Here is a 17,206-nt window from a genome sequence, read left to right as displayed (position 1 = left end):
GCCCCTAATTGCTCTCCCCTACTGGCTTGATCGCCCTCAACTGTCTCTGCCTGCCTGATCACCCCTAACTGCCCTCCTCTGTTGGGCAATTTGGTTCTGATTGGTCAGTTTCTATGCCAGTCAGTCAGTGTCAAAAGCTCTGCCTCCTAGGCAGCCATTGACTCCTTACAGTTGACCCAGATTTGGTTCTGATTGGTCAGTTTCTATGCCAGTCAGTGCCAAAAGCTCCACCTCCTAGACAGCCATTGTCTCCTTACATTAACCCAGATTTGGTTATGATTGATCAGTTTCTCTGTCAGTCAGCATCTCTGGGCCTAACAGGGCCTGATCAGAAAGTCGGGGGTCTCTTTCCCTCCATCCCCGGTGGAGGTCTAGAGAGAAATGGAGGTGTGGCAGTTGGCCAGGCCAGGAGAGAAAGAAAGGCAAGTTCTGATCAATGGCTGCTACCGAAGCTACGGATCAGACCCTGCCTCTCTCTCTGCAGCCCTCTCTCTGGAGCTGATCTGCAACCCCCTAGGCAGTCAGTGCTGGTCAGGGAACTGACAGTGGCCCCAGTCAGCTCTGGGTTGTCATGGAAACCCAGCACTGACTTCCAGTCTGGTCAGGCCTTCTGTCATAATGGTCATTACGACCCTGACTCTTTATTATATATATTACCTGCAACAGTATAGACCCTATACAAACAAAACACACATTAGCCATCAGAACTACTTTTACGTTATGATGAAAGTCCCTGCAAAGTACAGTTTACTCTTTAAGTGGCCTCTCTACTAAGTACTAATGGAATAGTTAGTAGAAATTAGAACAGTATAATTAAATAATTGTTATTAAAGATAATTTTAAAAACAAGCTTTATTTTGCATGACTTCAAATGGCTGTTTTACATCGATAGCCACTAGGGAGGGTAGTGGTAAGTTACAAAGAAAATAGAAAAATTGCCTTTATTAATTTATTAAAATATACTTTACTAGTGAGCTTTAAAGACATGGTCATGTTCAATCCTGTGTCAAGGCTAAAAAGGGGTAGGAAATGCATGCATATATTGTACCTTTCAAGATTCTTATATAAAAGCATTCAGAAACATCAATGTGGAATTAGGGTAGTTTAATGTGTATCCAACAAAGGGATTATGATGCGTGTTTTCCCACCCTGCTTGCTATATCCCAGGAAAAAGACCAAAGGAGCATCTCTGAAAATTTACTTGGACAAAATTTCACAAGTGCCCTCTCCAAACTGCTACTGGCAGAAAGAAATCACCAGTTTCAGTTCAATTGGGAGTCATAAATTCAGAAATAAGGAGAAAAAGCTTTGCATACACCAATTTGAGTTGGGTGATGCAATGGAACAACTTCATTGAAGTATTTCAGAGCTGCAGTTCCAAGTAGAAGGTACAAAATAAGTAGGATGCCATGGTATTTCTCACTTCTCTAAGATCTTTAGACAAGTCAGATTTTATCCCCAACGGGGAACAAATGTCTATTTTGGATCTCCTTCCAACATCTACTAAGAACAAATCTGATGTGATTCAAAGGGAATTCCATAGGCAGGACTTACAAAGCTTTTTATGGCCAACACTTCAAATCAGTGGGTATGTTAAACTAATTATGTCAGTATCACTAGCTGGGCAATAAAAGTTTTTTTCAGGTCTATTATTCCTCCTTTCACAGACTGGAAAAATACACATATTATTTTTCTGTTATTCTAACTATTGAGATTAGAGTCCTTAGAAGTTTTCAAGAAGATTTAAATCATGTGTATTTTATATGAGTCAAAGTGGAAGTGCTTTAGTGTTTAATTAATGACCTGGTGACATATTTTCAAAACACCCGTGTTTCTAAGTCCCTCAACAGTGTCAAATCCAGGACTTCCTCCTCACTTCAGCCAAGGTTGAACTTAAATTCCAGCTCCATGGATAATAGGAAACAAACTCTCTGTTATGGTGGCTAACAAATGTATGTCACCCCAGTGACTAGCTATGTCATGAAACAAAGAAGCAAAATACAGGAAAGGTGGAACAGCAATAGGGCAGAGCCTAAATAAATGGGCAAGCTTGTCTGAGCCACAATAAGCAGCAGATTATTTAAAACCACTCTTGCAATATGCCTTACATCCCTCATAATGAGATTTCAGGAATAACTAGACATAAAAGAAGAGGCCCTGCAGAGTTACATTGGCAATGCCGTCCAAACTACAGAAAAGGAGAAACACTAATAGAGAACAAAATAATAATAATTACACGGTGCTTTCACTTTTGTATTCTATAAAAGCATCTAACGTCATTTTCTTAGAAGCATGCCTAATCGATTTTTCACCTGGAAAAAAAAAAAATAGACTTTACATCAGAGGAATACAAAGCATGTGTCAAATTCCCAGTGCCCTTTGGGCACATCAGCTTGTAGCTAGTCAATGGTCTCTCCCTTCTTCCATGCACCATGTCGGTTTGAGTTGATGGTGCCACTGTTGACTGTCAGAAGAAAGTCTCGCATTCAAAATCTTTTCCTCACAATCGTTTTGTCCACTTGAAAGGCTGTTGCTTATGTTAAAAAAAAAAAAAAAGTTTTCTCACATGCTATTATCCCCATTTTTAAAACTATTGTTCAAGAGATCTCTATTTACAAAATAAACATTTATATTTTCTATAGCTTATTTTCCTCTTCTTTTTTTCTTCTTCTTGTTTTTGCTCTTACTCTTGCCCAATTTCTTCAGCAAAATCTCTCATTTCTTTTGGTTATATATACAAACAACAAAAATGTTCATGTTGTTCTGGAGTTCATATGGAACACAGCCATATCAAACAAAAGGGAAGCATTTACCTTTTAAATAAAATTAGATACAGCCCTAGCCAGTTTGGCTCATTGGTTAGATGTAGGGGTGTCGAACTCAATCAGAGAAGGGGCCAAAATCTAAAATCCAGCCTAAATTGCGGGCTGAATGGTTTACTGAACAGTCATAAACTGTCATTGTGATGGAAACGCAGCGGAGTGTAGTGGTGACAGCGCGGTGCGGGCCACATTGCAAGGCCTGGCAGGACAGATTTGGCCCTCGGGCCTTGTGTTTGACACATGTGGGTTAGAGCATTGGCCTGTGGACCGAAGTGTCCTAGGTTCAATTCCGGTCAAGGGCACATGCCTGGGTTGCAAGCTCAGTCCAATATACCGGAGACAGCCAATCAATGATTCCCTCCAATCATTGAGGTTATTATCTCTCTCTTCCTCTCCCTTCCTCTCTGAAATTAATAATATATATATATTAAAAATTAGATATAATAAAACATTTATCTGTACATCCCTTAAAAGTACTCACAAACTTAAAATCTCCAAAGTTTCTATCTACTTCCTCATCCACCTTTCCCTTAAGCAAAATCATCTAAGAGTAAGTGGTAATAACATCCCATCCTCTCTTTTTACCAATATTGTAACAGCATTACTCTTTTTCCCTTATTTTATTGCCAGTGAGTGTATTTACCAGTTATCTCATGGCTTAAACAGAGTATGGATTTGCCTGGAAAATTAACTACTCTTTATGGCATTGTCCCTATTAATAAATATGCTGATGTTTAAGATGCTTTAACTTCAAAATAATTGCCAAACAGAACTCCATGTATATCAGCAGTGATCAAACTGGCTGAACAAACAAAACCAAGAGACTAAGCCTCAAAAATACAAAAGGACCTCATCAAGGATGTATCAGGATATTCTTTCAACAAGTATCAGGGGTCTTCAAACTACGGCCCGCGGGCCACATGGGGCCCGCAGAGGAGTCTGATCCGGCCCGCCAGGTTTTTTGGGCAGTGAGCGCAGCCTAGGTGTTACAGTAGGAATTAGTAGTTCATATAGTCCGGCCCTCCAGCTCTCTGAGGGACCGTGATCTGGCCCCCACTTTAAAAAGTTTGAGGACCCCTGATAGAAAATTCACTATTTGGATTATTAGCTAAAAGCACATCCCCAACACCACAGCTCTTTCTATAAAATCCCATCACATGTCTCCCAGGAAGCAGCAGTAAATGTGGAAATGCTACCATTTCTGATCATGGCCAATCACTTTAGAGGTAGCCTAAAAATTAAAACACACACACACACAAAAACACATACATATATTTCTGTTCTTTAAAATCTTTGGCTCTTAGAGTTGAAAAAAAAAAAAAAAAAACAGAACTAAAATGGTATTTATGCATCAGCAAAGATAGAGGCACAGCACAGACTCATAAATGTCACAAAAACTCTCATATGTAGTGTTGCTTATGTTAAAATTTTTTTCTCACATGCCTGCTAAAATCCTGAGGCTACAATATCTTGGACCGATGTCTACATCATTAGAGAGGAGAGAGGTAGAGAGAAACTAGAGAAGAGAGAAAGCCTAAGAAGCAGAGAGGACACTGAGAGTATATTATTGTAGAAGCAGAAAGGACCAGAGGCTTGAGAAAATGCTAAGTAACTGATTTACTATCTGAAAAATGTAAAGTTCTGAAAGTTTAAGGTCTCTTGCCAAAAAGAGGTTTTAAAGCTAACACCTTAATTTTAATGGAGAAAGGGAATGACAAGCCCTTTCCACCCAGAACAGGTAATCTAATTCCAACCAGCAGCTACGTTTAAACAATGTGTCCATTTACACTTGAATGGCTAAACCTTTTGATAGCCTAAGGGCAAGTTTACATGTAAACAAGTTTGTTTTCAATTCCCAGGGCAGAAAAAATAAACAAGGTTTAAAATTATTAGATTTTAAAATTTATTCTTAGAAGTGTAAAAGTTTATTAATTAAAAAAAAACACAACAAAAAAAGGAGATTGAAAAACCTGATGAACAATAATAGTGGTTCACTGTAGTAGAGTCGGCGATATGGGAGGGGAGTGGACTGACTGTTCTGGAGGAAAGGGAGGGAGGAAGAGACTGAACATAAACTGTGCACCTATGGATGAGGACAATAGGGGGTGGGGAGGGGGCGGAGGGTAGGGTGGGAGCCTGGTGGAAAGGGGAAGAAATGAGGAACCTTTGTAATAGTATGAACAATAAAGATTGATTTAAAAAAAAAAAAAAAAAGAAAAGAAAAAGAAAGGACCAGAGGCATCAGCTGGCCCCATCTTTTCTGTATCACAGGTGGGCACATGAAGCAGGGTCACCTAGAAGACTGGGGCACACGTGCAACTGAGGTTTCCATTGCCCAGCTCTGGTCTAACACTGTTTTTACAGTACTCCATAATGCTTTGTAGTAAGAGAGAGCTGAAATTATATTTTAAATATATAGTATTTTAATTAAATGTATATATGGTTTTCAAATGAAAGTAGCTAAGAATCAAGGAATGCTACTTATAAACTCTCTATGTAATTTATATTAACTTTTTTGCAAGTCGGGTTATGAATAAGAAGAAAAAAGAAGGGATACCATTTTAGTTAAGTATGCATTATATTTTCTATTCTAAAAATAAAATGTGCATTTTAATAAAATTGAACCACATAAGACTAAAAACAATAATTAAAATAAGCCTTAGACCCACCATCTAAGACAGTCACTCTTAATAGGCAGGTGTATATCCTTCTATTGTTATTTTTCTGTCATAATTTTACATATTTATAACTACATTATATACATAATGCTGAAATTTCATTTTCACTCAGCAGTATAACATAAGCAATTTTTTCCATATTTAAAATGCATGCTCTGAGAGAAAAGAAAAATAATTTATTTTAACTCAATAATTAAAATTAATATTAGTTTAAAATTTTTTAATAATTAAATATTCCCTAATACCACGCCATTTAGTTATATGACCTTTCCTGTCATTCTTTAATGTGGTTTCCTATTCCCCATGTTGGCACCTACTCTCCTCTATAAATCCCAGGGCTTGAGTTTGGAGCCTCAGGATACAGCAAGTGAACAGAGGCGAGAAGAGCAATAAGCAGGAGCAGCCAACCCCACGACCTATCCCTTACCTCCTGCTCAAGTTCATGCCACATTTAAAATCTCTTCATTTAGGATGGCGTTCAGCTGGTGAAGGAGATTCCAAAAGGATAAAGAGGGAACAGAATGATTCACAGCAGGGGAAACAGTTAAAGATGAGGCCCTGACCACAAATGTCTGTAAATCTCAAAAAGAAAGCCTCCCAAGAAAGTCAGGGGATAGTGGGTGAAATCCAAGGTAGGAGAATGAAATAGAGAATAACAGAGGAAAATTAAGAAACAGCAGGAAAAAAGATGAGATTAATACAGAGCAATTTCTACCTGTTCTTCTGTGACCTAAACTGATAAGTTACTGCCCAAAGCATGATGGTACTTTTGGGGACATATTTTCTCCCTCCAACTGACACTCAGGCTCCTCCGTGTTATTTTCATTTTAATGTGGGACTTGACTCTGCCCACACCTCCTCACATGGTGGAGTACTGTGCTAACTTCGCTTCCCTTACGCTCTTCTCCTGCCAGCTGGAACAAAACCTTGAGAGAGCCAATGGTTTGAAATGATTTATAACTATATGGAGAGAAGGTTCTGAGGTTTCATATCTCTCAGTTTTTACAATAATGTTTTTACTGCTGGAAAAGGTTTTGACTGCAAGAAAGAGTAACCATCATTTTTCAACTGATTGGCTGTGGTAGAATATATTCCATTGAAATTTGAACTATTGTCCTTGTCATCTTTTCTATAATGGAATACACTATCTGTTTCACTTTCTGATGGATGTTTGTAGACATACCTACTGAATTTAGAATTCTATCGATATATTTAAAATCTTTAGGCATTTAAATCCCCTCCGAGAAGGGAGGGGTTAGTAATTTAGAGTTATCAAAATAACAAACTATATGTTCCTTGGTTGTTTTCTAGAGTGAATTTATGAGAATTTTCATAATAGGTCAGTTTTATAAAATAACTAGAGGCCTAGTGCATGAAAATTTATGCACTCGGGGGGGTAAGGGGATGGTCCCCTCAGCCTAGCCTGTGCCCTCTCACAGTCTGAGATGCCTCGGGAGATATCCACCTGCTGGCTGAGGCCCAATTCCCCTGGGTCTAATCTGGTAGTCAGGCATCCCTCTGGCAGCTAGGAGCCCTTGGGGGATGTCTGGCTGATGGCTTAGGCCTACTCTTCACAGGGAGCAAGCATAAACCATAGTTGGACAGCCTTAGCGCTGCCGAGAAGGTGGGAGAGGCTTCTGCCAGTACTGCTGCACTCACAGCCATCAGCCCAGCTTGTGGCTGAATGGAGTTCCCCCTGTGGGAGTGCATTGACCCCCAAGGGGCAGCTCTGGCATTGAGCATCTGCCCCCTGTGGTCAGTGTGTGTCATAGTGATGGGCCATCCCACTGTTATGGTCAATTTGCATATTACCCTTTTATTATATAGGACTAGAGGCCCCATGCATGAAATTTGTGCAAGGGGGTGGGGGCATTGTCTCCTTAGCCCAGCCTGTACCCTTTCCAATCTGGGACCCCTTGGTGGATGTCCGACTGCAGGTTTAGGCCCAATCCCCTAAACCTGAAGTCAGACATCCCTCTCAAAATCCGGGACCACTGGTTCCTAAGTGCTCACCTGCCTGCCTGTTTGATCTCTCCTAACTGCCCCCCCTGACCCCGCTGGCCTGGTCACCCCCAACTGCTCCCCACCAGCATGGTTGACCCCAACTGTCCCACCCCCCCTCACAGGCCTGGTTGTCCTTCACTGCCCCCCACTGCCAGCCTGGTGGCCCCTCACTGCCTCCCACCCCTGCTAGCATGGTTGCCCCCAACTGCCCCCCCCCCCTGCCAGCATGGTTGCCCCCAACTGCCACATGGGGGCTTTTGAAACAGTAGACGAAAAGCCAAATTCTATAGCCACCAAGCTCTACTGATGTATTTCCACTTACATCCACTGGGAAAACAGCACGTAGGGCCTTGTAGGCCAGTATAAGAGCTTTGAGTTGTATTCTGTATGAGAAAGGAGCTTCTGGAAATTCTAAGCAGAGGCAGGTCATGGTTTGGCTTACATTGTGAAATGATCACTCTGGCTCCTGTCCTGTGATTAAACCGAAAAGGCAAGAGCAGAAGCAGGGAGTCCACTTAGGAGACCAAAAAAATAGCCCAGGAGGAAGATGGTGGTGGATTAGCCCAGGGTGATAGCAGGGAGATAGGGAGCAAAGGTTGGATTGAGGGGACTGGATTGGCTGGTGTGCTGGAGGAAATAAATGAGGAAGAACAGAATTTAATGTTGCCATAGAGTAGATACTCTCTACATGTTAGTTTCTTTCATTTCTCTCTTCCTAATGGATATTTGAGTTTAAGCATTAGGGAAAGGAGGAATTTGGAAGGATGGAAGAAATAAAGATTGATAAGGAGAGACAGAGCATGGGCTTGGGTATTAGGGTGGGTGCCTCTTCAAGCCACATGGTCTTTAAAAGCTGCTGGGGGTTGGGGGGGGGGGGTCCCCTCCCACACCTCACCCCTGACCCCTGCAGAAGGGAGTCCTGCTGGAAGTATACTACACAGTTTCCAAAAGATGCTTTGCTGATCTTAGTCTGACTGAAGGTCAGTCTTGATAACCCTACAAGAGGAGGGGAAAACCTTTCTGAAATCTTGATCATGTCTTAAGGTCTTTTTTATGTTTAATCTTTATTGTTGAAAGTATTACAGATGACCCCTTTTTCCCCATTGACCCCTTCTAGCTCACTTCACCCCTCTGCACCAGGCCTTTACCACATTATTGTCTGTGTCCATGGGTTATGCATACGTATATGCATGCAAGTTCTTTGGCTGATCTCTTCCTATACACCCAACCACCCTTGCCTTCCCACTAATATTCCACAATCAGGTCCTAAGGTCTTAATCAACCCTTGTCAATGCTTAACTTCTCCCATCTCCCCTAAACACCTGCACTGACACACCCATGGCACAAGATAAAACCTGGTACTTGGATTCAGCTAAGGGAAAATGGGGGCATCAAAGGACCTGAATTGTTGAGTATATATTTTTATTTTCCAGATACATAAGGGCTGCAATGATAAATGATATCCCTTGAAAAAAATAAGCTATATTTCACCCACTGAACAATGTTGAAATATGAGATGCTACTCACAATAATAATAATAATAATAATACTCCAATGTTAATATCTACTCTAGTAGTTTAACATCCATCTATCTATTTTTCTCCTATAAACATGTATTTGAAACGCATTTGCAAATATGTCTTGTGAATTTATTTAATTTTGCTTATATTTCAAAAGCTCCAACTCCAGCAGGGTAAAACAGCTTAATTTATCAACATCTGACAGTCATACTGAAATAAACCATCTACAGCCTTGAGAAGGGCGGGCAATAAAGGCAGGGGACCCTTTTCCCAGGAACAGTCCAGAGCAGAACTTGGAAGCCCAAGGGATACCTAACATCTGGACACAGTGGCAAAGTAGGCAAAGGAAGGAAACCTACATGTCCCTGGTGTGGCTTTCTTTGATGAAAGACAGCAGAGAAAAAGAAGTTTTTTTCTTGACTTCATGTCTCTGACAACGCTGCCATGACCTGTTGAAAATGAGCCTCAGGTAGAATTCTGGACTTCGGCTACAGGTCCCCTGTGGGCACTCACGATGGAGAGGAATCAGGACAGTCTTGACACACTCATTTAGCCCTCACTGCTCTGGGGGATTTTCTCTCTCTCATAACCCGAGACAAGGTTTCATTTCATTTCCTTTTCAACATTGGCCACAGCCATTTCATGCTCTTACTCCTCTTCAAAACCGATTTCTAACGGCCAGAAATCACTTGAAATGAGAACAAGAGTCTTTGAAAAGCAGTGGGGTTCTAGAAGCCAAAACTTTTAGAAGAGAAAAGTGAAGCCAAGGAAGTCTGGGTAATTGCTGTCAGTTATGAGAGGAGAAAAAAAAAAAGAAAGAAAAACCATTCCGACAGTGACATTCAAGTCTTTTTCAACTTTACAAAATGTTCAGGTTACATACTATAAAACTCTATTTTTATAACATTTTCGAAAGGATACATTTGAGAAGCGAAGGGCAGATTAGTGGTTGAAGAGGCTTGTGGGGAAGTGCAGGAAGAAGGTGGCTGTGATTATAAAAGGGCAACAAAAGGAATCCTTGTGTTGTTGGTTGGCACTGTTGAGTATTTTGATTGTGGTGGTGAATATGCCAACTTATACAGGTGATAAAATTTATTGGACTTAATACACACACCAGGGATACTAGTAAAACTGGGAAAATCTGAATTAAGATTTCTGAATTCCATCAATGCCAATATCCTGGTTGCAATATGCTACTGTAGTTTACAAAATATTATCACTGGGGAAAACTTGGCAAAATGTACAAGGGATTGATCTGTATTTTTTCTTACAACTGCATATGAATCTAAACTTACCTTAATAAAAATTCAATTTTAGAAAAGTGACTAATAAAAAGACTTTAAGACGATCTTTATACTACTGATACTGACAAATCTAAAAAAGCCGACAAAACATTTTTACTAGTGGGGTATAGTTAATAAAAAACAATGAAAAACTGTTTTAGCTAATAATTATAGAAATACAAGCAATGAAGTTGAACATCATTTTTCCCCATCAAGAGTTAATATTAGGCCTGGCTGGCATGGCTCAATTAATTGAAGTATCATCCCATACACCAAAAGGTGGCAGGTTCAATTCTTGGTTAGGACACATACCCAGGTTGTGGGTTTGATTCCCTGTCAGGAGAGTATGGGAGGCAATTGATCAATGTTTCTCTCTCACATCAATGTTTCTTTTTCAGTCTCTCTCTCTCTCTCTCTCTCTCTCTCTCTCTCTCTCTCTCTCTCTCTCTCTCTCTTTCTCTTCCTTAAAAAAAAAAAAAGATTTAATAAAAATAAAAAGCATATGGGTAAGTATATTAAGATCTATGCTCCCATGCAATGATATTAGGGATATAAATTGATGTAATATTTCATTTAAAGCCACTTAATAGCTTTGTAAAAATAATGCAGGCTAGGTATTTAAAATTTGAAAGAAAAAAAGAATAGTAGAAGAATGCAAAAAGTCATCTAAAATTCTATCATCCCTGCCCTGCCTATTTCACTCAGTAATTGGAGAGTCAGACTGCTAACTGAAAGGTCATAGAGATTTGAAGTCAAGGCCACATACCTGGGTGTCTCTCTTATTAATGCATTAATGTTTCTCTGTCTCTCTCTCTCTCCTTACTTTCTACTCTCTAAAATTCAATGAAAAAAATATTCTCAGGTGAGGATTTAAAAAAAAATCTGTTATCCAGAAATAGCCCTTAATATACAGCAAACATTTCATACTATAGTTTTTTTTTAAATGCATATCAGACAGATAAAATAATTTAAGAAATAAATTACATTATATGTGATTTTAAAATAAAAGTATTTAATTCTGTTTTCCTTAAAAGTAGCAAAACAATATAACTGTCTTTACATTGCAGGAGTTGCTGACTATCTGGGAAGCATTTCTTTGTAGTAAGCAATATAATTTCTCAAGAGGATTTTCCAAATTAAAAAGATGAGGTAAAATATTATGAACTGGGTTTATTATGTGTCTCTATGTGTATTTTAATATGCTTCCATTAACAAGCATCTATTTCAATTTTCAAGTACTAAAATTTAGTCAACTCAGTGATAAAAAGTAGGGCTCTAATTAAACTCATAAATTAACCACAAATATTCCATTCTGTATTTTACATACACAGAACAAGCTTACTGAGAGGATGAGATTTAAAAAAAAAAAAAAAAGTAATAATGGACTGCTAACTAAAAGCAAAACAGTATATAAAATGAAAAAGTGATAGGAGATGCCAAATGATTATATTTGCAGTGATTATAGCAATTCTCAATACTGAGAAATTACTTATGTATTCAGATCATCAGTCTGTATCCTTCCTCCTGAATTACTTGCCCAGTGAAGATTCAGCTTGGTGATTTCATCAACCAATGTCTTACACACAATCAGTAACTCAGAACAACACTGTTTTAGAAGAGCCCTGGTTTTGTTTTATAACCTTTTCTCTACATTTTTAATTGCTTGTTTTTTCTTTTTTCTTTTTGTTTACTAGACAGATGAGTACACTGATTCATTACAAAAACCTTCCAGGTTGGCAATAATGAAAGACATATGTCAGTATACAATATCTTCTTAAAATAATATCCATAAAACTATGCACTTTGGCCCATTAATCCTATAAATTTATTTCAAAGAAATAAACAGAGATACGTTCAACATATGTAAAGCTATTGATATTTGTTATTATTTATGATAATAAAAATTAGAAATAATGAGTGGTAAAGGGCTTGTTAAATAAATTATAAGGAAGCATAAACCATGAAAAACTATTTTCTAAATGTATACATATGATAGCAAATGCATAGAAAAACGTCTGGAAAGGTCCATGCACAATTGATAACAACAGTTACCTCTGGTGATAGGATAAGGACTTAATTTAATTATTTGAGACTTTTAAAATGAAAATATATTGATATATTACTTGATTAATTTAAAAAATACATAAAAACTATTATTAATATTCTACAACCCCTATACAAATATGAACTAGGTAGAATAAAAATAGCAATGAAAAAAAGAACATTCTTAAGATGAAGCACCATATGTCTATTGAAAATTCCTGTTTTTGAATGAATTTTACTGACATGAAAAAATGTTCACCTATATTACTAAGTAGAGAAAAAGGGGGGTAAAAAATTCTCTCTGCTGCAAATATTATTATTATTTTTTTATATATATTTTATTGATTTTTTACAGAGAGGAAGGGAGAGAGATAGAGAGCTAGAAACGTGGATGAGAGAGAAACATCAACCAGCTGCCTCTTGCACACTCCCTACTGGGGATGTGCCCGCAACCAAGGTACATGCCCTTGACCGGAATCGAACCTGGAACCTTTCAGTCCGCAGATCGACGCTCTACCGCTGAGCCAAACCGGTTTCGGCTGCAAATATTATTGTATATCTTTAAACAGAAAAATAGAAGAAATATAAAAATATTAAATTATATCTGGTTTATAAACTATTGATGATTTTTGTTTTCTTTCTACATTCATTTTCTTTCTAATTTTTCTGTATATTGTATAACAACAGCAAAACAAAAAACAAAAAACAAAACAAAACAAAAAACAACTTTAAAGCCAAACCAAAAACTGCCCAGCAGTGTGGCTCAGTGGCTGAGCATCCATCTATGAACCAGGAGGTATCAGTTGGCTTCCTGGTCAAAGCACATGCCCAGGTTGCAGGCTCAATTCCCTGTGTGGGGTGTGCAGAGGCAGCCAATCGGTAATTCTCTCTCATCATTGATGTTTCTCTCTCTCTCTCTCTCTCTCCCTTCCTTTCTGAAATCAATAAAAATATATTATTTTAAAAAAAAAAGTTAAACTAAAAACTGAGTTTTCTCTTCAATTATACAGAACATTGCCATTAATTCCCAGAAAAACAACCTTTTTTATGGCTCTTTCTCATAAAGTTGGTGCATGGTAGATGACAGACAATGATTTCACTAACTAAAAACTGGCAATGGTCTCACACAGGCTAAAGGGATCTGTCAATTTTACTAAAAGCAAAACAAACAAACAAAATGGAGAAACAGATTAGAGAAATTTAAAGGAGTTTTCCTAATCAGTCAGCAATGTTAGCAAACAGTAGACATCTTCTTGGCTTTAATAAATCAGTACATGCCGAATGGCAGCTCATGTAACGTGGTTGCATCCTGGGGATTGTGGGTTAGTCAGAAGTGAAAATTCCTAATGGAGTAGCTTTCAAAGGTGGGGAATGCTCCTCTCTGGGCCAGTCCTTGCCTGTCAGCGATGACTTCTATGTGCTCTGCTGAAGGTGGTGGGCTGCACGAAAGGACTTATTTTCTGCTTTATCACAATAAGTAGCAAAATACTTTGTAATCTAAGTGACACGTTTTATAAGTTGGAATTTCCAGGCAATTTTAAGTACAAAGTGTCCTGGGCAGAGATTCTCACTCACATTAGTTTAGAAGTTCAAGGTTCCCAAATGATTTCAATAGATGCCATAAAATTCTCAAATCAAAATTATATTTAAGTTACTTTAATTTTTTTAATGTCAAAAATATACACATCATGCAGTTCTTTAAGAGGTTGCATATGTGTGAATTCACACGCGCGCGCACACACACACACACACACACACACACACACACACACAAAATGAACAGGAGTTGCTAAACATAGCAGTGAGCATTTTACCACCATCTGAGCCAGGTTCTGTATGACGTGACTAATATTTAAGCTTCAAGAAACTTCACTCATGTAGAACCCCTCCAAAGCCTTCAGTTGTTGCTAGAGATCTTCTCAATTGACCATGCTCTGATAAGGGTCGAGAAAGAAGATATTGTAATTTTCTGCTTAAAGAGATGGGCCAATGTTGTATATGCTTTTGGCCCCACAAACCTATAACCATTGTTAAGTAGCATTAATAAGGCCAGAGTACAGCTAGAAGGAGAGAAGATAAAAAATTGAATGATATAAACATTTTCTGTGTGCTAGTATGTATGCTAGGTCTAATGAAAGGCATTTTGAACAAACTAAAGCTTCTACCTGATCCCAGAATTTTAATTTCTTACTTCGGGGCTCACCCCTATACTTCCTGGCTCTGGGTAAAGTAAGTTCAGGTGAGTTATGGGGCCCACAAAGGAAACATGTTCACAACAGCTCTTATAGGGATGAGGGCAATGGGAAAGGGGTAAGGTGTTTGTCCCTGCCTTGGTTCTTCATTGTCTTCCACTTCTTTTCTTGATTGATAATATTACATTTTATGTATAATGCACTGTTTGGTTTAAAAGTATTTTTAACGTATTTCATCTGAGCTTACAACACCCTAAAATACAGGCAGCTATTATTAAAGCCATTTTACAGACTAGAAAACTAAAATTTACAGATGTCGGGTTGTTTGCTGAGGATCATAAGCAAATAATAGAAATAATAGACAGAATGGTTACCAAAACCCAGGTTTCCTGACCTTCTAGGTCATCCAGTGGCCTTCCCCTTGTTCCATCCCTTGAATCAATATAAGAGGCAAATGGTAAACAGGCGTTCCTTCACATAACACTAGTTTCTACAAAAACTCCCCTGGGCCCATTCCAGGCTAGATCAGATCTACACACAGACACAAGAACTCAGAGGAGCAAAACCACTAACATAATAATCTTCTCTCTTGACTTTCATTATGAGAGTATCAACAAACAAGCCCATCCATCTAACTCAAGGCCAAGACAACCACTTGGCCCCTAAACTCTGCCTCTAAAATAAATGCATTACCCTTGGTCTCCACCATCACATCCCCCAAATCTTAGCCTTCTCTGCAAACTTCCACAAGCTTCCCCTCTTTCTCTTCTCCTCTCTGTCCCTTTGGTGCTTCAACAAATTTGCCCTTTTAGGAACTCACATCTCATTTTTTATTGCATGTGGAAATCATGATAGATCTAATGTCAAAACAGAACCACTCATCATCATCCAATGTTATTAAAAGAGAGAAAAAAGTTGAGTGTGAAGATGGCCAAAGACATGATCTTGCCAGCCTTGCCCAATTCCCCAGCTACAGGAAATTCTTTTCCATCCCTAACTCCAATGAAAGGATTTTATAATTCAAACTGGGCCAACAGGATGGAAAAGTAAAGGTAACTGACATGAAAAATGATTTCCAGAGAACATGGCCACATTTCTAGAATAAGCAGGTTATTGTCATTGCTTTAATTTTTTTCAGCACTTGTTTTTTCACCTCCTCTTTTTAATCAGCTTTCCTTCTTACCACTCTCCTGATATGGCACACTTCAGAGTCACCAATAGCCCCTTCCTGGCAAGCCAATTACTTCTTTACTCAGTCCCTGTTGTCTCCATTCTCTACATGGCCATTTACCCTATTAATTTTCCCTTCTTAAAACTTTTCCATGCCCTTGGCCTCTCAGGCATACCAAGTTCTGGCTCTTCCCTGTTTCTCCACCTAATACTTTTTTCCCCCTCTGGTTCTCATTAGAGAATGTTCTGCTAAACTCTGTGCCTCATTCTGGTTTGCTAATTTTCCCACTCCAATAAACAAAAAGGATTCAAGACCTATGTATTACTGTCCCCCGCTCCCCAGTGAATCTGAGAAATAGGTCATTTGTTCCTTGAAAATATATGGTGTTTTAGAGTTTAGCTCAGGAAGGACTCTGCAAGAAGGCAAGGACATGGTGGGTTGACTTTGGATTGAAACATATATAATTTCAGGATAAATGAAGTTGTCAAAGGAGTCAGTGAAAGCTCAAAGACCTCTCTGCCGAAGTCTTCCCCAAGGTGGGAGCAAATAGTGAACCTTTTTACTCCCATCATTATAGACCAAATGCCAAGGACTCAAGGATCATAGCCCAAGGGCCACACATTTAATGTGATTCACTAATAATGAGAATCCTGTGGGTGATCAGTCACAAACTATTGTAAATTGATATGTATTTAAGAGCATCCTTGGCCTGTCAGTGCTCCATGAGAATCAGCACACTTTTCTAATAGAAGGGCAATGTAATTTTAGAAGTTGTGAATAATGGAATTAGGAACTCACTGAGGGATGTGCTTGCTCACAGTGTATCCTACTTAAACAAGATCCCTTCCAGAGCCTCCAGGAAAAAAAAGCAGTGGTCATTGACTAAATGTTTGATTAATTTGATACAGATAGAGATAAAATTCCTTGCTTTCTCAATATTAACTGGAAGGTACCAGTACACATCACAGGGCTTATTAGGATTCATTCACTCATTCAGAAAGTGATCTAATTTATTGCTGAACATGCATAGACAATATAGAAAATGTAAAGGTAAATTGGAAGGATTTCCTCTGGACCAAAATTTGACAATTTAGTAATAGGTACTTAAATAAATACAGTATAAGTGGAAAGTAAGTGATATAATAGCTGTGCAGATAAAACACTATGTGCTTAGCCTTATCAAGATCAAAGAGTAGCATTTTATTTGTATTGCATATCCCAATTCATTCCTTCATTTCACTGTTACTTATTACTTGCTCACAAATTGAATGGACGAGGGAATACAAAGTGACAAAACACATAGTAATCCAGTCCCTATGTAGCTTAGAATCTCATCAGGAAAGCACCTATTACATAAGTAATTGCAAGGACACTGAGAATCACCATAACGATGTGCTGGATCTATTGGTCTTGCCTTCTCCTCCCCATCCTCCACAAGATATCCTTTGCTTCCTCTTTCCCAGCCAGGAAGCCAGGAAAGTGGCTGTGGGGTT

This window comes from Pipistrellus kuhlii, unplaced genomic scaffold, assembly GCF_014108245.1.
Source record: "Pipistrellus kuhlii isolate mPipKuh1 unplaced genomic scaffold, mPipKuh1.p scaffold_m20_p_4, whole genome shotgun sequence".
In the NCBI taxonomy this organism is placed as follows: domain Eukaryota; kingdom Metazoa; phylum Chordata; class Mammalia; order Chiroptera; family Vespertilionidae; genus Pipistrellus; species Pipistrellus kuhlii.
Note: the sequence above shows the minus strand (reverse complement) of the source record.